The sequence below is a fragment of the Ctenopharyngodon idella genome, chromosome 5, assembly GCF_019924925.1.
Source record: "Ctenopharyngodon idella isolate HZGC_01 chromosome 5, HZGC01, whole genome shotgun sequence".
NCBI lineage: Eukaryota > Metazoa > Chordata > Actinopteri > Cypriniformes > Xenocyprididae > Ctenopharyngodon > Ctenopharyngodon idella.
In genome coordinates, this window is record NC_067224.1 from 36,319,729 (window position 1) to 36,346,839 (window position 27,111).

Consider the following 27,111-nt stretch of genomic DNA (forward strand, 5'->3'; position numbering starts at 1 on the left):
CATCTTCAGACCTGTCGTGTTTTCAGCATATGTTCACTCACTGTGACTGTGTTCGCCGTATGTGTCTTCAGTATACAGGTGTTCAATGTCACAGCGTCTAGCTGTAAAGTGTTTGTGTGGGTGTCTGTGCCCAGCTGTACTAATGCGTTCCAGCTTTGGCTTGATATGAATTTGAATGATAGCGATAAACATGGTTGCCAAGTCTGCAATTTTGCTACATTGAAACTGTTACCATGGCTTGATATTTTATTTTTTCAAGACAGGTCAACTGTGGCTATGATTGCAATACAGTGAATTTACAGGTGAACTAGTGAGCTGCCTAAGGAGGCAGTTAAGGTATCATGTTTCAAAATAGGCTGTATTATGTAAGCAATAAGGTACGAGAGGCCGTTGTTACAGCACTAGCCTCGAGTACCTTATTGCTTTTATAAAATGGTTACCACACAATACAAATATTAAAGCCAAAAATATGTATCAATGCAACTTTCATGAAGTAAACTTTCACTAAAGTCTTCTTCCACCGGAAAAAAATAGTCCCTGACCGTGAACAGCAACAGAAGTTACATTATTACGCCATTAGATGGCGGCAAGATTGTCTTTATGAGTGTGTCAGTCAGCAGCAAAGACTTCTATATTGAAAAGACTGAATTGTTGCGAAAACGGAACAAGACGCAACTGACAAATGATTTGACTAGCACTGTCAGTCATGGGAAAACACCTGTAAACTGTAAAACAACTGTAAAAGGACAAGATAATACATCGGACATTTAAACAGATTTTTTATTATGAACAGGACTGACCTGAAGGAAAATGCTAAATCTGAATGCAGGTAATAAACTCGCTCACTCGATCTCTTTCTCACAATACTCTTCTACACAATACAGTAAGCTTCAATGAACAATATCAATTGAGAACATACAGTTTACGTTGCTAAGAGTTGTTGCTAAGGGTGTTGTGTAGTGATACACAGAACCGTTGGGTGAAGCGGTCATAGCTGTGTTTTATCGTGAATAAAACAGCTATTGACCAATCAGAATCAAGGACAGCAACTAACCGTTTTATAAGCTAAGATACTTTCTTTTCGTTAAATTCTAGGGCAGCATTATATGTATCTGTAAGTAGAGGGCAATGTAGGCTATTGAAATGTGTTGATGGAAAACAAATTAAGTATATATATATATATATATATATATTAGTTGTTACCTTTCACTGTATTTTAAGTATTTCAAGTCAGTCATTGATAAGGTTCCATGACTGTTAGGATGCTGCCTTAGAAGGGAGATACCTAAGCAGCAAGCAAGCAGCATGGCAGCTCACTTGGTTTTGAAACCGGAGCTAGTGTGTCAGCAGAAATAAGGCAATCAAGGGTAATAGTCCTACAGCTAAAAGCAGCAGAGTGCTGAATGTATTTATATTTTCCAAATATGCTACTCTTTTCCCATGCATTGCATTTTGTTACTTTGTAAATAATACACTAGATCTTTCTTTGATGATGTTGATTTTTGTCAAGATTGGCTTTTTCAGTGGTTGTAAACGGTCCTTTAAAAAAAGCAAAAAAAAAAACACATATATATATATGTTTTTGGTTCAGTCTTTGTCTGATCACATCATTGTATTAGGTGTTTTGTTTCTAGGTAACATGAAGTGTAATTTTTGCATTTATTCTGATTAAAGAATACACTGCTTGCAAAGAGGTCCAGAGGTTTGTTTGCAACCCTGACGTGACAACTATATTACAATTAAAAATTTGGGGGTCAGTAAGAAATGATTAATTTTATTCAGCAAGGATGCATTACATTGATCGATAATGACAATTAAGACATTTATAATGTTACAAAAATTTATATTTCAAATAAGCTGTTCTTTTGAACTTTTTATTCATCAAAGAATTCTAAAAAAAAAAAAATTAAAAAAAAGTATCACGATCTCCAAAAAATGTTAAGCAGCACAACTGTTTTCAACATTGATAATAAGAAATGTTTCTTGAGCAGCAAATCAGCATATTAGAATGATTTCTGAAGGATCATGTGACACTGAAGACTGAGTAATGATGCTGAAGATCACATGGCTGCTTTGCCATCACATGAATAAATTACATTTTAAAATGTCAAAATATAAAAGAGTTATTTTAAATTATAATATTTCTGATCAAATAAAATGCAGCCTTGGTGAACATGAGATATCTTTCAAAAACATTAACAAAAGCTGTTTACTAATAGGAGGAGGGGCCCTTATCCTGTCAGCCAGCTTTGGCAGTAATTAAAACTCACTTGGGTTACCACTACATCAAGTAAAATATATAAATAATTTCACTTTATATCCATCTGAGTTTCGCACAAAATGGTCTATTGATTAAATTAACAGTTAATTTTATCACTTTAGTTTTTGAACAGGCTTAGTCTCCCTTGCCGCCTCTGACAGCCTGCCTTTGGGATATCTTTGTTACACAAACCTGGCAACCCTGGCGATAAACCTCTCACTCTCTCTCTCTGTTCTAGCACAAAACCAGCTGCAGGCTACTCTTCCCCCTGCCCGTCCCTTCCTGGTATCAAGGATGGTGAAGCTGCTCTCTCTTTTTGAAGTGTTGCTGTGGTCATGGTGGTGATTAGCATTACAGGGTTTACGCTGCTTTCATAACCACCTGCTTCTCCCTCCAGCAGAAGAGGTGGACCAGACTGCTTTTTAAAGTCATCTCGTGGCCTCTGCACAAAAGTTTTCTCACACCCTCTTGCTCAGATCTCAGAGCTTCATTCTGCAGGTCTTCTGAGGTGACCGCATCTCTATGTCACTAAAGTTTGTGAGGTTGCATCAGTCCAAAACTCTGCAGTTCAATGCTCTGAAGAGTAACATCTCTCTATCCTGATCTAAAGTTGTGTTCACACTGACATTGAGTTGCCAGAAGGCATTCCCACTACTACAGTATCCAACTATATTTGCAGCTGGGGTATAATTGTGTGCTTTAGGTTGAATTCTGTTCAAGTTTGTTGCATCACCAATGGTTGTTGTCACTCATGTCTCCAGAAACTGCTTTGTTGCTGAAAAACAGTGTCTGTGTATACCACTAAGATTTGTTCACCCGAAATAAGGGAAATTGTGTCGTCATTTACATTACGTTCACACTGCGAGCCTTAGTGTTCAATTCCGATTTACTGCTCAGATATGATTTATTTTTAATTTTTTTGTATACAGTAGCTGTTCACATTGTTGTTTTAAATGTGGCCAATATCAGATTCCAGTATGAACAGATAATGGTCCTGGACTGACCCATATGCACAAAAGAACGATACAAAAACATCATGCAGCACGCTGTCATATAGTAAGCAATTAAAGCCAGTGAATTTGTGAGTAGAATATATATACAGAAAAAAAAACAAAAAAAAAAACAGACGAGGATACAAAAAAAAGAGTTTTTAAACATTTATGATACAAGCCCTCATGTTTTGCTTGTAGAGCTGTCACTGTAATTCTTAGAAGTTCTAACACATCACTGTTCTTCCTCTGACTACCTTTCGCAACTGTCTTGATAACTTGGGATATGTAAAATCTGACTCCCATGAGCACAGAATTGTGATGAATGTCAATCTAGAGGGACATAAGAGTCGCATGAGTTCCGATTTGACTGTTCAGACTGAGGTCGCATTGCAAAACATCTGACCTATATTGGATTTAGGATCACATATGGAAGTGGCCCAAATTGGGATTGAAAAGATCAGATTCCATGTGGTTTGTGCTGTTTACGCTGTCCTGAGAAAAACCTGTTAGACTTTCTTTCTTCTGAAGACTTTACTGGTCAATTTTTCCATGCAATCACAATGAATGGGAACTGAGGATTTTAAGCTTTAAAAACCATAATAAAAGTATCATAAATTTGATCAATTTAGTGTATCCTTACTGTATTATTTTCAATCAATTTAATGTATGCTTCTTGTATACATTAAATTGATCAAATGTATAATAATGTGTAAAAAATTCTTTGTCCCCAAACTTTTGAACTGTACTGTATGCACTTCATGGTCAAGATGGTGTCTTGGCTGGTTTGAAGAGATCTGTCGTTGTCTATTATATAATGAATATTAATTAAATAACTATACTTACAATACAATTTACAATACAATAACAGACTTTCTTTCTTCTGAAGACTCTGCACTCTTAAAAATAAAGGTTCCAAAAGGGAGGTTTTGCAGCGATGCCACTGAAGAACTATTTTTGGTTCCCCAAAGAACCCTTTAGTGAAAAGTTCTTAAAAGAACAATTTAAAAATCTGAAGAATCTTTTTCCATTATAATGAACCTTTTGTTCAATGGAAAGACCTACTGGGTTATATGATGATATTTTATAAGTTCATTATTTTGTTTATTAGGTGTAATAGAATAGGTTAGCATGCTTTAATGTTAAAAAAAAAAAAAAACTTTATTTTTCACATAACATACATTATTGCAGCGCTTTTATTCTCAATTTGTCTGGAACGCTATGATTTCTACAAAGCCCTGCCTTCTGAAAAGCCCAGAGTGCTCTGATTGGCCAGTGGGCCCAGTGCATTGTGATTGGCCAATCACCTCAAGTGTGTGTTGGAAATGTAACGCCCCCTACCATAATCGCGAGTTTCAGCTTCCAAGGCTTCTAAAGCAATTGTAAACACACAGTTACTAATGCCATCGATATTTTGCAATCAGAACCATTTTTGCATGAATGACTAGAGTGGTGAGTTTTCATTTTGTAACTCTCTTACCTTTCAGATATGATGTTATAATGGTTTAATTTGCCTTCTTCACTGTAACAACTTTAAGTCTTGAAGTGACAACATACAATACAGTTTAAAAATCATACTGAAGTGTATATTTCTAATTTATTTAGGTGTATACAGCCGGCTTTGTACTCTCCCATGTCTATAGGTTCTGTAAAATGCGCTGTACACAAGCTAACTTTTTGTTGTTGTTGTTGTACTGCTCAGGAACAGTGTTATAAATAAATCTTAACAACTGATTAAGTTCATCCATTTTCGCTAGGCCAAACACAGTGGTTTTGCTTTTGCATTGAAACACACAGCATCTCCATGACATTCCGACAACACTACAGTTCGTTGAAGCCTCGTCTTATTTCTTTGCTTTTGCCTTTGGGCGGGCATTATGCTAATATTTCACATAGAAAGTGACATTTGCAGAAGTAATATCTGGACTTCAATTGAGGTGTTTTAGGCAGGTCTGGAGCAGTGTTCTCAGAATAAATCCATTTGTGGAAGACTATCAGCTTTGCAGATCTTATAAATGCACAAACAGATACATTACACACTAAAGAAAAAGGAAAACATTAAAAAAAATCATGGAGCCATCGATGCTGATAAAGAACCTTATTTTTAAGAGTGTGCTGGTTAATCATTTCCATGCAATGAATGGGAACTGTGGCTTTTAATACCAAGAAGACCAAGGAAGTGATTGTGGATTTTAGGTAAAAGGGACAACTTAACCACACTCCACTTTTCATTGGAAGCGAGGAGGTACAGCAAGTTCCTAGCTTTAAAGGGTTAGTTCACCCAAAAATGAAAATCAATTACTTACAAGATTTGTAAAGCTTCGAAGCTTCATGAAGCAGTGTTTTGAAATCGCCCATCACTAGATATTGTTGAATAAAGTCATTATTTTGTTTTTTTTTTGGCGCACAAAAGTATTCTCATTGCTTCATAACATTAAGGTTGAACCACTGTACTCACATGAACTGTTTTAAATATATCTTTAGTACCTTTCTGGCCGTTTGAAAGTGTTAATCATCTTGCTGTCAATGGAGGGCTCACTGAGCCATCGGATTTTATCAAAAATATCTTAATTTGTGTTCCGAAGATGAATGAAGGTCTTACGGGTGTGGAACAACATGGGGGTGAGTAATTAATGACAGAATTTTCCTTTTTGGGTGAACTAACCCTTTAAGTTCCTGGGACTGTGACTGAGGACCTGTCCTGGGGCATTAACACCACCTCAGCTGTAGGAAAGGCCCAACAGCGCCTCTTCTACCTGAGGAAACTGAGGAGAGCCAAGCTCCTGGTGAATTTCTACCACTGTGCTATTGAGAGCGTGCTGACCTGGTGTGGTTTTCCAACTGCACTAAGGCCGAACAGTAGGCACTCCAGAGGGTGGTGAGGACAGCGGGAAAAATCATCGTAACCAACCTCCTGGAGATCAACACCGTCTACACCACCTGCTGTCTGTAGAGAGTGCATAACATCCTGCGAGATCAGTCGCACCCAGCACATCACCTGTTCCACCTGCTGCCCCCATGGAGATGATACCAGGCCATCAGAGCCAGAACCACCAGACTGGCCCACAGCTTTTATCCCGGTGTAGTGAGACTGTTGAATTGAAATTCCTCCAATTTACACCCAACCCATCACATACACCACACTTCTTTTTTCTACACAACTGCAATAGCAGGGAATTGGAGTATGCATTGCTGCAGTTTTTATTTATTCCACATCTCACAATTTGCATTATATTTTTCATATGGACAATAATTTCTATGTCTCTGCTGTCTGGTACAGACAGAATGAGCCAAATGGTACAAGGTATAATGGATTGTACTTTATGGACTTTTATTGCACTTTTAAATTGTAGGATTCTCTGATGTTATCTCGCTATTATTTATAACAATGACAATAAAGAACCGAAATCTGAATCTTAAGCTTTAAAATCACCATAAAAGTATCAAGAATTGGTCATGTATGACTTGTGCCTCATATTCCAAATCTTTGAAAGTCATACGATAGCTTATATATGAATTGTGCATCATAATCCAAGTCTTCTGGAATAATATGATAAATTTATGTGAGGAAAAAGACTGAAATTTGTGTCATTATTCACTGACATTATTTATCTTCCCCTCCAGTAAGCGAGAACTCAGATTTGTGAACCAATCATTCAGACCGGTTTTGTGAACTTAATCAACCAATTCATTGAAAATGCTTCTTCTCTCATGACTTTTAGTCTATTTCTTATACAGAGGTATCGTAGGGCTTCAAAAGATTTGGACCACAGCGCGCATATCATACTGACTAGTTTCGCGATCCTTTTGTGTCCTACTTGAAGTTTGAAATCTTCAGATTCCATTCATTGTAATTCCATGAAAGAGTGACCAGCACCAGAATTTCTCCCACAAAAAAAAAAAAAAAGAAGAAAGAAAGAAAGAAAAAAGAAAGTCATACGACTTTAGAAAAACATGAGGGTAAATAAACGATGGGTTCCTTTAACATTCTTTCTCTGCTGCAGCCTCCAGAAAGGTTTTTAAAATGTCATTTTGTTAGATGTTACTGATGCACGAAAAAGGAAGAAGAAATAATTTCAAGTTCTTTATATGCCGTCCACGGTCATAATTTAGTCTTGTTTGAGAGATTCGTAGGACACACTGTACCTGCAAGCTAAATGGTTCAAGCAAAATGGTCTTCATGCATAATAGACAGAGGTTCTCACTTTCATTCTGTAATAAGATTATGTGCAGACACAGGCAGAACAGCCTACGATCACATCAAATGCTCCCTGAGCCAAATGAAAAGATGGAGAAAGAAAGAAAGAAAGAAAGACAGAGAGGGAGAGAGAGCTCTCCTCAAGAAAAGAAGGGCCCAGTGTGCCTCGTAGCTGAGACAGGGAGAAGAAGAATAAAGAATAGAGACTGTGTGTTTGAAGTCAGACAGCCTTTTCTCCACTTCAGATATTTGATGACGTGACGGAGGGAGAGCGAGGGAAGGAGAGAGAATGGGAAAGGTAGAAGCACCAAGATAAGGCACAGAAAGTGCTCCATATTAAATGAAAGAAAGTGAAATGACAGAGAAGGATTCGCAGCAGTAGGAACAAAGAGAAATGCAAGATAGTCGAGTCCTACACAGGATCAAAAGATATTGGCTGAGAGTGAATAACAGGAACGAAGGCGAGAGTCCCAGCGCACATTGAGAGTGATAAACATTTTCCATACTTGTTGTGTATAAATTGATTTTATTTCAGTTCACTTAAAATGATTATTTTCTTAAGCCAACATCAGTGAATCAGGCTTCTGAATGTCGAATATAATCACAAATATCATTGTGGGCAGTAGGGATGTCAACTGTGAAGTCAATACTGAAGTATGTACTGTATGTTTACTAAAGTTTGAAGCAGGCTTGACAGGTGTCTGTTTTTGAAACGATCACAAGTGTATTTACACGTGTTCACTGTGTTGCGGCTGTTTGCGTGAAACTACCGTTTAAAAGTTTGGGGTCGGTAAGATTTTTTTAATGTTTTTGAAAAAATCTCTTATTCTCACCATGGCTGCATTTATTTGATCAAATATACAGTAAAAAGAGCGACTGTTAAATATTATTACAATTTGTTTTCAACAAAGCTGAATTTTCTGCATCATTACTTCAGTATTCAGTGTCACATGATCCTTTAGAAATCATTCTAATATGCTGATTTGGTTATCAATGTTGAAATCAATTGTGCTGCTTAAAGGGTTAGTTCACCCAAAAATGAAAATTCTGTCATTAGTTACCCAGCATTATGTCGTTCCACACCCCTAAGACCTTTGTTCATGTACCGAACGCAAATTAAGATATTTTTCATAAAATCCAATGGCTCAGTGAGGCCTGCATTGAAAGCAAGTTAATTTACACTTTCAAACACCCAGAAATGTACTAAAGTTATATTTAAAACAGTTCATGTGACTACAGTGGTTCAACCTTAATGTTATGAAGCGACGAGAATACTTTTTGTGCGCCAAAAGACAAAATAACGACTTTATTCAACAATATAGTGATGGGCGATTTCAAAACACTGCTTCATGAAGCTTCGAAGCTTTATGAATCTTTTGTTTCGAATCAGTAGGCTTGTTCGACTGCACAGACCGATGGACGGCTGACTTGAAGCAGTGCATGCCGGTTAGAAATTTTGTCCAACTTGAGATTTGACTGTGTGATGTATGGCTTAAAAGTCAGCCAGCGCAGTTCCTCAAGAGCGGCTGCACAAGCTCTGATGACGACACAGCTGTTCCACGATTGGTCAGATTCACTGCATGTATGTTCTTCATGGTCAAGGTGGTGTCTTGGCTGGTTAAACAGTTAGTTTGTTCTAAGAGAATGTAGATCTGTGGGCATTGCATTGTAAATGCTGCCAGATAGACCTGCTGTTTTCTGTTATATAATGAATATTAATTAAACAACAATATTGGCAATAAAAAGAGAAAACACTTATAGTGCTTTTAATTTGTTTTATTGTTCATTATCACTGATTGTGTACTTGAATAATTATTTGAAAAATATGCAGTAATATTTATTTAATTGGGAAATGCTTGAAGGCTATGGTTTCATTTTATCATTTTTCATTTTCATAATATCCAACTTAATAAAGGAGGGTGTTCAATAGCATATTAATTTTGCTGCTGGCATTAGAAATCGTGACATTTTCACTGATATTGGTATTGAATAAATTTTAGGCTTTGTGAAACACTTGGTGGGGAGTGATTTTGTGTTTCACTTGGCGAAGTGAAATTGGTTCTGTTTCCAAAAAATAATAGTATAAACCACATACTGATAACCGTCTGTAACAATGATTCAATACCTTGTGTTGACAGAAAAGTTAAATTAACATTGAATCACATTGATTTTGTGCAGTTAGAAAAGCACGTCCACTAGATTCCATCCTCAGTACCGTTTGTAATTGGCCGCCACATTTAATAAACTAGTGCAGTCGATTTTCACTCGGATAATTTGTCCCACCATTAGCCAAACACTGGGGCTCAGGAAATAGGGATGTTTCTAATACATAATTATCAAGCATATTAATGTGTCTGCATGTGTTGTAGCTAACTGCAAATATTCATTCACATGTAGTCTTTATCATACAGAGCATGTTTATGGCATTTTGGCAGTTGGTCAATGATAGTTCACCCAAAAACTCTGTCATCATTTATTCATGCTTACAGTATGTCATTCCAAACCTTCCAAAGATATCCATGTTTTTTAGTCCATACAATGAAAGTCAATGTTGTTTGAGCCCCAACCTGGTTCTAAATGTCTTTTTTTGTGTGTTCCATAGAAGAAAGAATGTAATTTAGGGTTGGAACAACATGAGGGTGAGTAATTTTTGTCTGGACTGAAAGGTTGCTGCATTAAAGGCACAATATGTAATTTTTGCAGCTAGAGGGCACTTATTCAAAACAAAGGCGTAGCTTGATGACGCCGTGAATGAGCGTGGAATCATGGGAGTTGTTATCTTCACTTCATTAGCTGATGTGGGGTTACGCAGGGCTGTTTTACATGGTTAAAACAATCATACTAAATACATTTGAGTGTGTTGAAAGTTATGTTATAACGTTATTCTGTGCGTTCACTCTGTAACTGGAATAAGAGACTTGTTGCACTTTGCAATAATCTCGATATTAGAATGTCATATTAATAAAAAACTGTATGACTTGTGTTATTAAATGACATGTAATTAATTTATAAATAAATTGTGATGGAAAAAAGCTCTCTCTGATTATGCTATGTTAGCCACTTGACAAAATAGTGTTATCTCTGACACATGGTAAAAACATGGTACTCGTGATAAATCAAAAAAGCGATTCAAACAATATGACTAACCATGTTATATAACAATGATTAGTTTTCTGTTGATAAATGTATCCAAACAGTTTCTCATCTGTCTAATAAAACAAAATACATAATATATTAAAGCGACTTTGGTGTTTCCATGGTTTCTACGAAAGTAATACTGGAAATCGAGGATAGCGCGGATATGACGTCATTAACAGGCGACACAATGACACGGTCTGTGTCCTGGTTAAAGTAGCTGATTTCTCTGTATTTAAACATTCTTGGAAACATTTTGGATGATGTAAGTACACAAGTCAACAAAATATATAACATTGTTCTAGTGGTTCTTGGATTTTTTAATCTAAAAATCTTACATATTGTCCCTTAAATATGGCAAATAATGATAGATTTTAAAAAGAACCTAAGGTATATTGAGATACTCTTGAGGGTGAATTTGAACTTTAGCTTCCACGTCCAGGTCGAAAAGCTTCCTCATAGCTTTAAATGTGTGGCATCAGTGTATCAGAAGCAGAGAACTCCTCCACAATCCACTGTAAACTCACATTCACTACTGGCTTCATTTCAACCACATACATTTTTTCCTTCTATTCACTCATATTTCACTCGGAAATGGTTGCGAATGCTATGTCATGATGACTTTAACAAGTCTAATAGATTCAGAACTAAACAATTTCGGTTGGAAAAAATCTTATAACCAAAAACCACTATGAACATCTTTGTATTGTGGTTGAGAGAGTCATTCTTTGGGTTTTGAAAACATGATAGATACTGCTGTCCTTGGTCCTTGCACTCTCACATAGATAAAATGTTTTTAATTCATTGTTGTTTCAAATCAGTTTTAGCACCCAGTGCCAAGAGTTAGAAACAGAGTGAGTCATCACGTTCATTTATTCATGTAGTGTGTGAGCGCTTGTGTGGCTTTTGTGTGTGTGTGTGTGTGTGTGTGTGTGTGTGTGTGTGTGTGTGGATAGTAAAGACCTAAGGGAAAAAAACAAAACAAAATGAAAATGAGGATAGTCAACATTAAAGAGTAAAATTACATTTTAGATGGCATCATTAGCATAATAGCGTCTTTATTTTGTAAAAAAAAAAAAAATAGAAAAAATTCTGTCTGGCAGAAATATTCTCTACCATAATAAAGAACTAAATGAAAAAAAAAAAAAAACTATTTGCTGGTTTTACCAACCATTACCTGTTGGTTAAAGGCACAATATGTAAGATTTTTGGATTAAATATCCAAAAACCACTAGAACAATGTTATATATTTTGTTGACTTGTGTACTTACATTATCCCAAATGTTTCCAAGAATGTTTAAATCCAGAGAAATAAGCAGTTTTAACCAGGACATGTCGCCTATCAATGACATCATACCTGGGTTACCCTCGATTTCTGGTTATATTTTGTAGAAACCATGGAAACACCAAAGACGCTTTAATATAATATGTATTTTATTAGACAGATGAGCAACTGTTTGGATACATTTATCGACAGAAAACTAAGCGCATGGTCTAAAGTGCATGGTGCAAGTGCACTTAAGGCACGTCCAAATCTTCTTTTGCTAGTTTAACGACGGGAAAAATGGTCGGCACACCCGGCATATGGTCTAAAAGGGTTGTCCCTATTCTCTTAATGAGTCATGGGTGTGATTTAAACTAATAAACCAATCAGAGTCTCATCTCCCATTCCCTTTAAAAGCCAGTTGCGCTTGCGCCATGGCAGATTTGTTATTTTCACATTGTGCCGGGTATATTTTAGGGGTTACATTGCGCCGGGTGTATTATAGGGCCCAAAATGTCAATTATCAATCAAAATATATAATTTATAATATGAATAATACATTTTTTTTTTTTTCAAAATATTCATATTTTAAGAGTTTAGGATTAGGATTAAACAGATTTTTTTTTTAGCCAGACTATAACACCAAGCAGATGATCAACCAGCTGAATTTGCAATGGACCGATCGAACATACAAATGATCATCCTAGTATGGCTAGTGGCAACTTACCTTTTAGCAACTGGACAAACTAATTAATATTCATGAGCCTAGATTTTAAGATCATTCCCCTGCACTTTTCAGATCATTCCTACGCTCCTGATTATATGCGTGTTTTTATGTGCGCGTGTGTGTTGGCATATAAAGTGTGTGATTCTTTGTTATCTCCTGTGCTACTTTCCAGGCATGTAGTTCTTTAGGTACAGACTACTTTCAATCAAAACACGCTTCCCTCAGCGTGCAGCACAGCGCCTAATGAGAGCAGGTCCTCAAGCAGAAATAGAAATCCAAGATTAGAGTGAGTGTAGTCTCTGTCCTTTGATCGATGTTGACTCTTCTTCTTCTCTGTGTACATTTGCATCGAAGCCGGTATGAAAGCAAATAGCATGCATGGAGCAAGATGAACAGTTAATAACTAGGCATGGTTTGGAGTGGGTTTATGTGTGTGTGTGTGGTTTTGTTGCGTTTGCAGATGTATCATGCATTATATGTGATGATGCAATAACTTGCTGCATGTCATATGATAGAACCACTAATGCTGGCAAATAAAAAGTAACCAAAGATGGTATAACTCATGACCTAGAGTTGTGCAAGTTAGACAAGTGCAGCGTGACCACATGATGCTGGATCTGCCGTTTTTTAACTGAAGTCTTATGAATAGGCTCATTAACAATAAGGGCTGCACATAATCACTGGGGAAGCGTAACTTCATTAAAGTCCTGGCCGGTGCCCAAATAGTCTGCGAGATCTCTCCAGTGCAGCCAAGCTGAACGCTCGCAGTTGTTGGCTACTGTTTTTCTTTTCCTGAGCTCAGCGAACTGACATCTTATTGACCAAATGATGTGTCCTTGCTTCGTTGTCGTTTTTTAGAAACATGCCGTGGTTTTTCATTCCCCAGCCTGGCTTGAATCTTCCTTTGGCTTGCCTCACAGAATGCCACCTCATGCCTGTGACATTTAAACTCTACAACCTTTCCAGAATACACAATCTTGAGCGCGTGTTTATTGAAATGTTTCCTGTGTGAAATACTTATTTGAGCATTTCACAGTGAGTTTCCCATGTGAATTACCTTTAAGAATTTATGACTGCTTAATGAATTGTGTGCTGTTATGTTGTGCTTCGTCAACAGTGACGCTTTTCAGCTTTTTGTAACTGCTTTAGAAAACAAAGTTCAAGTACTTGCTGTTGTAAATAGACATTCTTTTAAAGCTGGTGTGTAATTTTTTTAAAATGTCAGAATAAATGTCTCCCATCTCAATTTAACGTGCAGAGACAGCTAAGTAAGACATCTGTTGGTTGACTTCCTGAAGAGTGTCAACACTGTGGCTGTGGCGTTTTCAGAATATTGCTCTGTTTGAGAGGTCCAATTATGTCGACTTCTGGCTCAGCTAATAGTGTGATTTTTAGGCAGGTCTGTCTGAACATATAAGGTAAGTGTTTGGGAAACCTGTTTGAAATATAGATTAAAGTTCCCCTATTATGGATTTTTGAAAATGACCTTTCATGTAGTGTGTAACTTAGCTCTAAGTGAATGAAAACATCCTGCAAAGTTTTAAATCTGAAAGTGCACCGTATATAAAGTTATTGTCTCTCAAAGTAAGAGTCAATTAAACGAGTCATTTGTAAAACGAATCCCAAGCCGTTTCGTGTGACGTCACAACATTAGCATATTGCCCGCCCACTTATTGCACACACAGACGCCAGGGGAAATTCATTTACAATTTTTCATCATTTTACTGACGACTGCTTCTCAAACCTCGGGGAGTTTAATGCAGGATTCACAAAACGCTTGGTCTTAAAATATGTTTATTTATTTGGACCAGCTTGCTCCTCTGAATCTCATCCTGTAAATATGATTATTAATTCTGATACAGTTCCCACAGGAGCACCTACATAAAGTATAACAGTGACGCTGCTATCACGTCTTATAAATAGCTAAGGTGACACTTACCATATAGAAACATCATACTCCAGTCGTGATTGCGAATCAGTTTCTGGTTGATAGACTACTTCAGACGTTTCATCGTTGGACTCAAATTGATACGGTAAACAATGCTATCTGTTCTGTCCATACATTGTATACAATGTCTTGCGAATTGATAGCTGTCATTCAGTTATAGCAATGGGCGAGCGGTGCGCGCAGTAGACCAATCACAAAGGATTGGGCCATCTGACCAATCAGAGGAGTGTATAAATAATAATTATTAAGTAATTATTAAAGGTGCCCTAGAATCAAAAATTGAATTTACCTCAGCATAGTTGAATAACAAGAGTTCTGTACATGGAAATGACATACAGTGAGTCTCAAACACCATTGTTTCCTCCTTTTTATGTAAATCTCATTTGTTTAAAAGACCTCCAAAGAACAGGCGAATCTCAACATAACACCGACTGTTACGTAACAGTCGGGATCATTAATATGTGCGCCCCCAATATTTGCATATGCCAGCCCATGGTCAAGGCATTAGACAAGGGCAGCCAGTATTAACGTCTGGATCTGTGCACAGCTGAATCATCAGACTAGGTAAGCAAGCAAGGACAATAGCGAAAAATGGCAGATGGAGCAATAATAACTGACATGATCCATGATATCATGATATTTTTAGTGATATTTGTAAATTGTCTTTCTAAATGTTTCGTTAGCATGTTGCTAATGTACTGTTAAATGTGGTTAAAGTTACCATCGTTTCTTACTGTATTCACGGAGACAAGACTGTCGTTATTTTCATGTTTTAAACACTTGCAGTCTGTATAATTCATAAACACAACTTCATTCTTTATAAATCTCTCCAACAGTGTGTAAAGTTAGCTTTAGCCACGGAGCACCATCAAACTCATTCAGAATCAAATGTAAACATCCAAATAAACACTGTACTTACGCGATTAGACATGCTGCATGACGAACACTTTGTAAAGATCCATTTTGAGGGTTATATTAGATGTGTGAACTTTGTTTATGCTGTTTAAGGCAAGCGCGAGCTCCGGGGGCGTGGAGCATGAGAATTTAAAGGTGCCGCAGCCTGAATCGGCGCATATTTAATGATGCCCCAAAATAGGCAGTTAAAAAAATGAATTAAAAAAAAATCTATGGGGTATTTTGAGCTGAAACTTCACATACACATTCAGGGGACACCTGAGACTTATATTACATCTTTTGAAAACACGTTCTACAGCACCTTTAAATTGTTTATTAATAAAATATCTGCAAATGTAATTATATTGAATTAATAATTATATAAAAATAGAAATGTCTGTTTTGTGAAGTAACACTCACAAGATGTGCCGAGACGTGCCGTCTTTATGTTGTAAATATCCATTTTTGAGTGCTAGGAAAAACATGCTGTTTTCGTGCATTTGTCTTTAAATGCAAATGAGCTGCTGCTTCCCACCCCTTTTCCAGAGTAGCGCTTCCTTCATTCATAGCCACTGCCTGCTTCGGATACTCTGCCAAATACTAACCAAACATCTGCTTGGTTTTGATTTTCATCTATACCGCGATCATGCTCACAGACATTGCCGTTATTCTTTATCATGAAAGTTTCTTATCTGCATGTGTTTTAAAACTATATCAGTTTAAACTTCTAATTTATAATTTTCTGATTTCTAATTTATTCGTTATCTATCTATCTATCTATCTATCTATCTATCTATCTATCTGTTTGTTTGTCTGTCTGTCTGTCTTCATAATATTTTATTCACAGATATATATATATACATATATATATATATATATATATATAGATAGATAGATAGATAGATATAGGGATGCATTGACGTCACTTTCCTGCCGGAACATGCCCCCTCAGCCCGACTGAATTGGAAACTGTGAAAACGCAAGTAAAATAAATGATTAAACTAAAGGTTGGACTCAATAGTGTTCCTAGTGTTACAACTTACCAAAGATCCAGTAATCCATGGATATTGACATGCAGCCAGGAATCGTGTTTCCAGACATTTATATGTGCCTGATTTCGATGCTGGGGAAATACATAAAACAAATTTGCCTGTGAACACTGCCTGGAGTCCAGTTGTTTCTGTGTATTGTGGCGATCCATTTGTTTCTCGTTTCTTTAGCTTTCGTCAGTCTGTAAAAATATACCGCCAATTTCTTGTCATATCTATTTGTACAGTCAATCACAAAGCTCTTTCCCTTTTTTAATGTGTTTTGTGTGTTTTTCTCGGCATTCACGCTGAAAACCAATGCTGCCACTCAGTCTTTTTGCCACTCAGTGGGCATAACCGGAGTCAATCTAGCCGATAGTGACGTCATGTACATACCCTCTATATCTGACACAGCCATTTCAGGTCTTGCAGTCTCTACTAATGAGCTCATGAGTTGAATCAGGTGTGATAGATGAGGGAGACACAAAATTGGCAGTACTGGTGGTACTCCAGGACAGGTTTGAGAACCACTGTTCTATATGTATGTATGTATAATTATGTAATTCCTTGTGTGTTTGTGCACATGTGGCAAATAATGTTCATTCTGATTTTTTTAAGCATTTGCAATACCTGGTAAAAATGTTGTGATAATCTCAGCATCATGTTTTATGCAGTATTTCCTGTAAATGTAGACATGTAAAAGAAATTGCCTACAGTGACGTCTCATACCCTGATTTACATGGTCATAAAAGGTAATATTCCATTTCCACAATACTTATATCCAAAGCAATAACCACTAGGCACACTGCAGGGTTGAGGTTAAATGTATCTCTTTAACGTTTTGGTGCTAACCCCTCAGAGATCCACTGATCCTTTAGCGCTACGCTCTCACAGTTTGAGCTTTACATTTAATGCAGTTGGCAGGAAGAACCTCAGATGTCGTGCTGTTAGACTCCTCAACAAAGTTACTTTTTCGGGTCATCTCAGTTCATAGCTCTTTCAAGAGACCTCCCTCTACCCTAAATGTTTCACTTTTTTCCCAATTTCTTCATCTTCTGGCCACTCTCTGTCGGATTCAGAGGGGTGTCTCGTTGAGCTTGGACGAGCTCTCTCTAATGCTCTCTCGAGCACGGACTCCAAGCCAAGACCGCTTACCAAATGATTCATTGCTCCGTCAACACACATTATGCTAACTGATTATATAAACCAAGCAGAAATTAAATGTGTGAACATAAATTGAGGCTTGTTTTCTGAGTGCAGAGAAGATTTTGGATGCTGCCTGTGTTTTTAATGTCAGGATGTTAACCGATACAGAGGGCTAGCTGGTCACTGGACACAGATTAAAGACGGCACTGACTCACTGGCTCGACATGTTTCACACACAGAAATACACACACACAGTCTGTGTAAGATCAAGAGTAAGTCATTGAGTGGGTTAGAGGATGATAGTATGACTCGGTCCAACGGCTATGCCACTACTGTGAGGAGGGAATGCCACTTCCTGTTGACTCACAGGGAGAGAGAAAAAAAGATTGAGAGAGAGCAATGACTGGTTGTTTAAAGTTTTCTTTCAGCAGCTTGCTGCAATTTGCCTCCGGGAGGTTGTGCAACATGTCTTTCTGTCTCTCTCTCTCTCTCGATTCTGTCTTCAAAATTAAATAAATGTAAGTATGGGAATTACAACCCGAATTCCGGAAAAGTTGGGACGTTTTTTAAATTTGAATAAAATGAAAACTAAAAAACTTTTCAATCACATGAGCCAATACTTTATTCACAATAGAACATAGATAACATAACAAATGTTTAAACGGAGAAATTTTAAAATTTTATGCACAAAATTAGCTCATTTCAAATTTGATGCCTGCTTCAAGTCTCAAAATAGTTGGGACAGGGGCATGTTTACCATGGTGTAGCATCTCCTCTTCTTTTCAGAACAGTTTGAAGACGTCTGGGCATTGAGGTAATGAGTTTCTGGAGTTTTGGTGTTGGAATTTGGTCCCATTCTTGCCTGATATAGGTTTCCAGCTGCTGAAGAGTTCGTGGTCATCTTTGATGTATTTTTCGTTTAATGATGTGCTAAATTTTGAACTGAACGCTGCAAACGCGCTGGAAGGTGTCCCTCCTCTTTAGCCCGGAGGACACGGCGTCCGTGATTTCCAACAAGAATGTCAAATTTGGACTCGTCTGACCATAGAACACTTGTTCACTTTGAAACAGTCCATTTTAAATGAGCCTTGGCCCACAGGACACAGCGGCGCTTCTGGACCATGTTCACATATGGCTTCCTTTTTGCATGATAGATAGTTGGCATCTGCAGATGGCACGGCGAATTGTGTTTACCGACAGTGGTTTCTGGAAGTATTCCTCGGCCAATGCAATATCAATTAACTTAATTAGTTGCTAGATGTTCTCCCAGCTGAATCTTTTCAAAATTTCTTGCTTTTCAGCCATTTGTTGCCCCCGTGCCAACTTTTTTGACACCTGTAGCAGGCATCAAATTTGAAATGAGCTCATTTAGTGGATAAAAGTGTAAAATTTCTCAGTTTAAACATTTATGTTATCTATGTTTTATTATGAATAAAATATTGTCTCACGTGATTTGAAAGTCTTTTAGTTTTTATTTTATTCAAATTTAAAAAACGTCCCAACATTTCCAGAATTTGGGTTGTATGTAGTGAGCAAAAAAAAAAAATGTTGAAGAAAATCAATACTATTGGTAACACTTTAAAATAAGTTTTTATTTGTTAACATTAGTTAATTACATTAGTTATCATGAACTAATAATAACAAATACGTCTAAGGCATTTATGAATCTTAGTTCATGTTAAAAGGATAGTTCACCCAGAAATGAAAATTCTGTCATTTACTCACCTTCAAGTTGTTCCAAACCTGTATGAATTTCTTTCTTCTGCTGAACACAAAAGAAGATATTTTGAAGAATGTTGGTAACCAAACAGTTGATGGACCCCATTGACTTCCATATTATGGAAAAAAATATTATGGCAAGTCAATGGGGCCCATCAACATATTAATTCATATTAAATTGCTTTATTTTAGTCGAAAGAGGGCAATATGTGTTGTATCGGTGAGTATTACAGTACATGATGTCATATCTCTCTGGACACAAGAAAGTGAAAAATGGCAAATGAAGAGACATCTATAAGTATACTGTATGACCTGCACTATCATGTATAAGTGTATTATTCAACTTTTCGCCATGGTCTAGAGTTAAAAAATCGAACAAAAATTGCAATACATAGCAATATCGAATCGCAATACTTGTAAAATTGCAATTTTTAAAAATCACAATACGTAACGTATCGGCACCCAAGTATTGTGATAGTATATAATCGAGAGGTTCGGTTATATCGCGTTCAGTTTAGATCGGTTGAAATTTTCGTTTGGTTTAGATTGCGTTCTGGGGTTGGGGGGGGGGCTTGATATCATCTCATCATATGACGCCAGGCCTGATTCAACTCATCCATAAAATAAACAAACATTTTTACATTTACAATAAAATAAAATAATATTAATAATAAAAGTAAAAAATAACTGTTTATGTTTCACTACTTATACAAATGTTTCTGTAGCATTTGCAATAAATTCCAGTGAGTTGAGGTTGATGATTTTACAAGGTACAGACAGTAGGCAAGGCAAACACATGGTGGACAAACACATGCACACGTCCACAAGGGTAGCATATGACTCTGAGGTTAAGCAGAACATACTGTACCCACTTCCTGCCGTCATTCGCTCTATCGCTCTCAGCCCCTTCCTCTCTCTCTTGCTCTCCTAAACTCTTTGATGTGGTTTTGGGCCTGGATACTTAATGAAAAATGTATAACAACCCTTCTGTTCTCTCTCTCCTCTTCTCTCTCTATGTTTCCTTCACAATTTTGTACCCTAATCCAAGCCTCCATGACAGCACTGTTTAACAGGCAGAACCAAGAGCTGTGTCGACTATTAGTCATTTTACTCCCTGAGACCTCCCTTCTCCATCTCTCCTCCCCCTCTTTTTCTCTCCTTGTTTTTTTCATCTTTGTCTTACCCTCACCTCCCCCTGATCTCTGCTTCTGTGATCCTTCTCCGTTCAGCAAGAAAGAGCATGCTTTATCTGTCTCTCTTCTCTCCATTTCCCTCACTGCTCTTTCTGTTTTTCCCCCCACACAGACACTTCACTTTTATTAACTTGAGACTAGATGATGGAACTTCAAGGATGACACACTCTTGTTCGATTATATTGTAAAAAGGTTCATGCACTGCCAGTCAGTGGCTTGGACACACTTGACCAATGTTTCTCATTATTTTACAGAAATTTTGATTTAAACACTCATGCTTAAAGGGTTAGTTCACCCAAAAATTAAAATTCTGTCATCAATTACTCACCCTCATGTTGTTCCAAACCCGTAAGACTTTCGTTCATCTTCGGAATACAGATGAAGATATTTTTAATGAAATCTGAGCGATTTCTGTCCCTCCATTGACAGCTACGCAACTGACACTTTGATGCTTCAAAAAGTTCATAAAGAGATCGTAAAACTAATCCATATATGAATTGAGTGGTTTAGTCCAAATAATCTGAAGAGACTCAATCGCTTTATATGATGAATTGAATTTAGGCTTTTATTCACATATAAACATTCATCAACTCACACATCAGTTGTGATAAACGGAACCAATGAGGTTCATTCTCGTGTGTTACGCAGCATGTTTGAGCTTCCGCAAGAGATTTGTTCTCACGCGTCAAGCGTGTTCAGTTAAGCTTCTGTTAATATTCGCTGATCAATGTTTATATGTAAATAAAAGCCTAAATTCAATCTGTTCATCATATAAATTGATCATGTCTCTTTTTGAAGCGTCAAAGTGTCAGTTGTGTAGCTGTCAATGGAGAGACAGAAATTGCTCAGATTTCATTAAAGATCTTTGTTTGTGTTCCGAAGATAAATGAAAGTCTTACGGGTTTGGAACGACATGAGGGTGAGTAAATGATGAGAGAATGTTTTACACGTTACATTTATTTTTTCATTCATTCATTTAAGTATTTACTTTAGTTAACATACAATTGATAATATTTAATTTAATATTTAATCATCAAATTTATTAATCAGGTGTCACGCATGAGTGGCTGTAATGAAGTGCACAATGATAAGGAATATCACAGAACAGTCTTTAATTGTGAATCCAACACGGAACACTCGGGAGAATAGCCAGGAGTAATAAATAAATCACAACCATGTGACACGAACTATACCAGACAATGAAACAAAGGAAACTGAGGGCTTAAATACACAGAGGATGATTGACTAAATCAGAACAGGTGTGGAGACAATTAATAACTAAGGAAACTAACTAGGAATTTAGGCAGTTAAAACAGGAATGGAACACCGAGAAAACTAAACCAAAACTGACTGTTACATCAGGATTACATCAGGATTATATAAATGATTATTTATTTATTTGAAGTATTTACTATATTATTAATTATATATATATATATATATATATATATATATATTATTTTTAATTAGACACACACTATCAGTCAAGTTTTTTTCTAAGTAAGTACAGTTGGATGCCGACAATTTTTTTAATAGAACAATTGGACTGGTTAGTAAGGGATAGTACCTTACATTCACCTCATGAAGTTGGTTAAAAATGAATTCAATTCTGCCTGTCAAAATGCAATGATTTATTAGCTCCCATTAAATTTAATTCACCCATAACTTTTTTGTTAGTGAGGTTTGCCAATTTGTAGTTTCAGTTTGAAGAATCAAATCTGTTCCTCTGTGTAGAAAAACAAGTTTTTTTTATTATTTTGCTTGCAATGATCAAAACAGTTTCTTCTGGAATGAATGATCACCTGAGGCACGCTTGCAAATTGAATTCCATTACATTAGGTAAATGTCTGCTCCGATTCCACTCAGGACTGCATCTCCTCCGCTGATTTCTCCTCTCAGTCACCATGATGAGGTTCTCCAACACTGATTGCTTTTACTTTCTTTCTTTCTCCATCTCCATCGCTTTCTCTTAGTCCTACTCTCTCTTTGTTTGTGTGTGTGTGTATTATGTGAAATGCTCCACAGATATTGTGATAAGCTCCCTGCAGTGAAATGTTTCATTAAATACAGTTGTGCGTATTTCTCCTTCTCTCTCCATCTGTTTTCTCTTCTGTCGGCTCCAGCCTCAGGTGATTGCTTCTATATTTACAGGCTGCTTGATATTATTGTTTTTCGTATCACATCGTCTCATTTTTGGTGCATTATCTTTGCCGTGTGTATGTCAGCAGTACTGTACGTCTCTGCCGTCCATCCGGCGGGCTCTTCTTTCCCTATGGAATACAATATGTTCTCATATCAGCATATGAAGTAATAGTTTACTCATAAATTTAAATTTGTGTTATTTACTCACCCTCGTGTTGTTCCAAACCCAGACACAAAAGGTGATTTTTGAAGAGTATCCTGGCTGTTCTTTTCCTTATAATGAAAGTGAGTGAGAAATGGAGCTGTCAAGCACAAAAAAGGACAAAACAGCACAATACAAATATCATAAAAGCATGCCTATATTGCAAATCTTCAGAAGCGCTACCATCACTCTTAAAAAATAAAGGTTCTTTATTGCCATCTATTGTTCCATGAAGAGCCTTTAATCTCCATCACTCTTAAAATAAAGCTTCTAAAAGGGTTTTTTTGCAGTGATACCACTGAAGAACCATTTTCACCTTTCAGTGATCAATTCTTAAAAGAACCATTTTTTCTTAGTGTGAAGAACATTTTATTCATCTGAAGAACCTTTTCCTAGTATTAAGAACCTTTTGTGCATTGAAAAGGTTCCATGGATGTTAAAGGGTTAGTTCACCCAAAAATGAAATTTCTGTCATTAATTTCTCACCCTCATGTCGTTCCACACCCGTAAGACCTTCGTTCATCTTCAGAACACAAATTAAGATATTTTTGATGAAATCCGAGAGGTTTTTATTTAATTCCCCATAGAAAGCAACATAATCACCATCATTCATGGTCCAGAAAGGTATGACATCTTTAAAACAGTCAACCTTAATGTTATGAAGTGACGAGAATACTTTTTGTGCGCAAAAACAAAACAAAAATAATGACTTTATTCAACAAATTCGTCTGTCCCCTGTTGTTCTCATATGCTGTTTACATTCATCACTTCCAGGTTCTATGTCAGAAAGCCGGCTCATTATTAGCAAGCTCCTGCATCAGCATCACATGCATGTGTCGTCCTGCTCACATGAACAGCATCGGCCAACACTGAGTCGGCGTTCTGACGTAGAACCAGGAAGCGCTAAACTTAAACAGCGTAAGAGAATGACAGGGGAAAGACATTTGTCTTACGGGTTTGGAACGACATGAGGGTGAGTACCTAATGACAGAAATGTAATTTTTGGGTGAACTAACCCTTTAAAAGTTCTTCATGGAACCATAAGGGGTTTTCAAACCAGAGGAACATAAGTGTACTTTGATTGCCCGAAGCATGCCATACGAGACTTCACTTTAGCTTACGCCACTTCAGAGTTCCTACTGGCATTGCGAATGCAACCAGGAAAATGGCCCTAGGGGAAAATTTAATTCACAGGGGACTGCCCTAGTGGGCAGTACTAAGTGCGAAAGCCCCTGTAGATACCAATAAAGAACCTTTTTTTGTAAGAGTGATGGAACCTTTCCATTGGACAAAAAAGTCTTTGTAGTGGAAAAAGGTTTAGTACTTCACACTAGGCAAAAATGGTTCTTTTAAGAACTGTTAGCGAAAGGCTCTTTGGGGAACTCAAATGGTTCTTATATTGCATCACTGTAAAAAAAAAAAAAAAAAAAAACCCTTTTTGGAACCTTTATTTTCAAGAGTGTAACTTTGTGTGACAAACAAACCAAAGAAAGAAAGTTACATCGGTTTGGTGATGGTGACAATTTTAATTTTGCACTGAACTATCTCTTTAAAACATTAATTTTGTGATTTTTCTCATTTGATCTCCCTCACTCACTCTCCCTCTGCGTTTTTTAATGTCGTCCCTCTGATATCTCACTCTCCCAGCTTGACTTTCTCAACATTGCGTTCCATCACTCTCAGGCCCCCCACCCTTTCCTGATGTGCCTGCTCTGTCTATCTCTAAACTGAACTGAAGGTCAGCACAATCATTGGTCCATTAGGGAGCACACAGGGAGGTTCCTGCCAAGCCAGAGAGAGAGAAAAACGTGAAAAAAGACTGTAAAGGGTCAGAGTAGGCCGTCCCCCAAAGACACAGCACCAGTTGCACTTTTCCCACATCTAATGTGTGTGTGTGCACATGCACATGTGTGTTTGTTGCTCTGCAATTTTCTGTCTGTCTCCCGACGTAAGTGCCTCGCAGTCTGCCGTAACCTTTTGAAATGGCACAGTCTGTCTGTCGCTGGCAAGCAGCCCTCCCACCCGGTGCCAGCTTGCTCGCTTTTTACGCTTTTGTTTCGGTCAACACTCGCTTTCTATTTCACGGCGAGCTCAATTGGCTGCAACCTACTGAAGCTTTAGTTAAAGCATTTAAAAATCGTTGATTAAGTGCTTCAGCTGTTACTGTCAGCTAGGCAGAGGAAAGAAAATAGGTTAGCAATCTGGAATTTTTCTGGCTTTGAAAGAAGTTGCAGGCAAAATTTGAGAGTGGGGAATAGACACAGAAAAAGTTATTGTTCAAAGGTTGCTCTTCATAGTTACGGAGACTTCAAAGTGTTCTCGCTCATGATTTATTTAAGGGGTCATGAATTGAGAAATCAAGTTTTCCTTGAGCTTTTGACATACTATAAGAATATACTGTACGCTTCAGAACTGAAAGCTTCCTTGTTAGTCCAAAAACTGCTTTTATTGAAACCAAGCCCAGATTTTGACTGGTTGTGGAATGTGCCTATTTATTACGTCACAGATAGGTGAAAGACCGCCTCTGCAGAAGAAGATCAACGCCTACTTCGGTACTACTGTAGCCCCGCCCTCTGACTCACGCATGACAAGTAGTAGGAAAATAACAGACTTGACGCTAACACTAGATCGAGCAACTAAGCAATAAACTTGCCTTTGAAGAGTATAAAATGCTGTGCAGTGACATGCTGTGCCTTCTATATTGGATCCGACAGGAATGGCGCAACACTATTGCTTTAGGATGAAAATAATCTGTCATTTACACTGTGATTAAATTATATATAGAAAGTGATCAAAGAACGCTCCCTTTACAATCGCTGGAGCTGTCAATCAAACAGAGCGAGGTTATCAGTGACTGAGTTCTGGAGTCTCGCCAAAATTCCGGTTAGAATCAACGAATCTCTTATGTACATTATTGTGTTTGCACTGTTAGTTATGATGAAAGGATTCATTAGTGTGCAGAAATTGAGTTACAGTGATGAGATCACTGCATTCATACACTCAACATGTCTGTGATCGGCTACATGTTCATCACTGCAACCTTTCATGCACGATCTCAATATAATGCCATAATCAACACTTTTCATGATAGTAAACCTTGAGAACTGTAATAGTAAAAATGAGCTAAAAGTTTTCGAGAGTAATACTTTTGCTATTTTCATATGCAAAGATGTTAGCCAATCACAGCAGTGGGCGTTTACACTGAAGTCACAGCAGACACGCCCCTTAAAACAGAGCGTTCAAATCAAAGGGCAAAAATCAGGGAAGAAAAAATGCCTTTTATTTCTAAATTATGACAAATTTTGATGTAAAAATCATACATTATAAGTGTACCCCAGGAAACATTATAAAATAATAAAATAATGCAGTTCGTGACCCCTTTAAATTTTAATTTGGTCTTAGATGTTTTTTGTCAGATGGTTGTTGACATAGAGTAAGTGTATGTACACTCTTAAAAGTAAAGTTTCCACTATAAAGAATCTTCTGTGCAGTGGAAAGTTTCCGTGGATGTTAAAGGTTCTTCATGGAACCATAGATGCCAATAAAGAACCTTTATTTTTATTTTTATTTAATACATCTATTAAATAATGGTGAGAGATTTGATGAGTTCATATTGAAATCTTGTTACGACAGTCAAATCTGAGCCTAGTTTGAGACATCATTGAGAGGATCTAGAAAAACTGAGAAGCTGGAGACTATTTCATCTCATTGCTGTCTAGGAGAAACAATTAAGATATTAAAGAGGTCTCATTTGTGATTCATCTTTACTATAGGAAAGGCTAAAATTACATTCTCTAGTCTACATAAATAATACATAACAATGTATCTCAAGCTCCGCTAGCTGTGTTAAGAGATCACGATGCAAGGACACTCTGATATGTATGTGATGCAAGCTTATTTTCTTTTAAACTGAGCAGAAATAACAGATTTGTCAGGAAGCATTGTGAAGATTTGCTTATTTAAGCATTCGGAACAGCTCATTTATTTACTTAATGAATTTGTGTCCTTTTTGGTATTTAAATAATACCACATGAACTGTTTTATTGAAGATCAGTGCCACTGTGATTTGGCTGTAGGCATGAGGCTGCAGGCTTTTATACAACAGTTCAATAAGCAAGTTAATATCAAGTAACTTGCATTTTAGAAAGTGTGGGCAGTTATTTTTCCCTCTTGCAAAGAAAATAGTTCCAAAAGAAGCCAAAGCAGAATCAACTATTCTGTTGTAAAGCATTGCACAGACTGACAGCCTGTCTGGAACACATATAC

The 27,111-nt window shown here is 37.1% G+C and overlaps 1 protein-coding gene and 1 long non-coding RNA gene across 2 annotated transcripts in view; one reads left to right on the forward strand and one right to left on the reverse strand.

Annotated features, from left to right (window-relative positions):
• sema4c (sema domain, immunoglobulin domain (Ig), transmembrane domain (TM) and short cytoplasmic domain, (semaphorin) 4C) overlaps positions 1-27,111 on the forward strand; it is a 208,532-nt gene that overhangs the window by 70,453 nt on the left and 110,968 nt on the right. The gene's annotated exons all lie outside the window — the stretch shown is intronic.
• LOC127512848 (uncharacterized) overlaps positions 21,981-27,111 on the reverse strand; it is a 56,079-nt gene continuing 50,948 nt past the window's right edge. The window contains exons 4-5 of the long non-coding RNA XR_007930273.1: positions 22,852-22,916; positions 21,981-22,771 (exon numbers count right to left, since the gene is read on the reverse strand). This is a non-coding gene — a long non-coding RNA (uncharacterized LOC127512848). The remainder of the gene's footprint in view (positions 22,772-22,851; positions 22,917-27,111) is intronic.